This window comes from Octopus bimaculoides, chromosome 9 (genome assembly GCF_001194135.2).
Source record: "Octopus bimaculoides isolate UCB-OBI-ISO-001 chromosome 9, ASM119413v2, whole genome shotgun sequence".
Lineage (NCBI taxonomy): Eukaryota > Metazoa > Mollusca > Cephalopoda > Octopoda > Octopodidae > Octopus > Octopus bimaculoides.
Window position 1 is genome coordinate 90890785 of NC_068989.1, and position 1731 is coordinate 90892515.

The 1731-nt window shown below is 43.0% G+C and overlaps 1 protein-coding gene across 2 annotated transcripts in view; it reads right to left on the reverse strand.

Annotated features, from left to right (window-relative positions):
- The window catches only part of LOC106868310 (protein PFC0760c), a 54779-nt gene that overhangs the window by 25677 nt on the left and 27371 nt on the right, over positions 1-1731 (reverse strand). The window lies entirely within an intron of this gene.

Sequence of the window (1731 nt, forward strand, 5' to 3'; positions counted from 1 at the left end):
GCATGCAAATCCCCCACAAAATGGACTCTACGAAATGCACCCACTGTGTCAAATGGTGCTGAATCGGACGATGGGTTAAGTCTAGCAGCCAAGCAGGCTACGGTGGAATTTGAACTCACAGCGCCAAGAAGCGGAACAAACATCACAAAGCATCTGGTCGCCTTTCGGTATGAAAACAACTGGTATAGCTGTCGTTCTTGTTGTTGTTATGTTGATGATGATGATGATGATGATGATGATGATGATGATGATAAGGATGATGACGCTATTGCTGTTGCTACAAATGGTGCTAACGACGGCGATGACGTCGATGGTGATGATGTTGATGCTGTTGCTACTGCAGCTGATGATGGTGATAATGTTGATGATGATGATGATGATGGCGTTGGTTTTAAATGCATCGCATTAAGCGATTTAATGAGCTTCGTCGTATCTCTTACCAACGGAGACAAGTTAATTGTATTAAATGAAACAGAAAGGAGAGATGAGCACAGGAGAGGAGGAGAGAAAGGCCTCTAGATGCGTACACAAACATATTTGTGTACGTATGTATGTGTCTGCGTCCTCATGGATTCCATCCTACTCTTTGCTGAACCGCTAGGTCATGGGGACCAAAATCAGCACTGGTTGTCAAGTAGTGAAAAACAAACAGAATTACAAACTTACAGACGTGTTCACACACACACGCACACACACACACACACACACACACACACACACACACACACACACACACACACACACACACGCACATTCGCACACGCGTACACACACGCACACGCATACACTAACATAAACCTTTTGTAAACCATTCTATGAAAAAACTCTTGGTCATCTATGCCTTATTTGAACACGAAATCAAAGGCGAATTAAACTGTGTAACCCTTGAAAGCCTTCATATTTTCAGACTGACACGTGTAGGGGCTTTAATTTCACATCACCAGAAAGATTTCCTCCCTAATGAAGTGTCAGACGATATAAATTTTTACGCCGTCCGTTCTTATTCCTTCTCCACCTCTCTCTCTCTCTCCTTCTTTCTCTTCCCATCCCTCACTTTAGCCTGTCATTACTAAACGTACACCCCACACCACTACACCACACATATGATATAAAAGCAGAAACATAATCCACATAAATACCTCAGAAGGTCACACTTAAAATAAAATTAACTTTTAATTGCAGAACAAACCCAGGCGAAAGATTGACAGAATCGTTAGAGCTTGGTCGTGTTTGTTTCAGCTCTTTACATTCTGAATACATAACCTGCCGAGGTTAGCTTAACATTTTGTCCTTCTGGCTCGATAAGATAAATACCAGTTGAACCCACCGGAATTTCTGCTTTGGGTATTCTGCAATCATGTTGTTCATTTCGTTTCGTTTTCGAATGATTTCGTTTCGGAGATGTTTTTGCAATGATATTTCTTGTTTTGATCTTCCCATGAGCCTTTGCGTCTGTACTATTGAAGAGATTGGCACATTCAGCTTTTGTCCAGCTTTGATTTGAATGCATCTTTTATTGAGGTCAAACGCCTTCTACCCTATCCTTATTCTCCCCCAGAGTTCGGCATCCACGTTTTGGTGCATATTTACTGTGTGCCCCAGGTAGACGTGTTCTTTTACTTCCTCGATTTCATCTCCCCATTATCTATGGCGGTCAAGGTGGCGAGCTGGCAGAATCGCTAGGGACAGATTGCGTACTGGGACCGATATAATCGACTGCCCCCCCCCCCC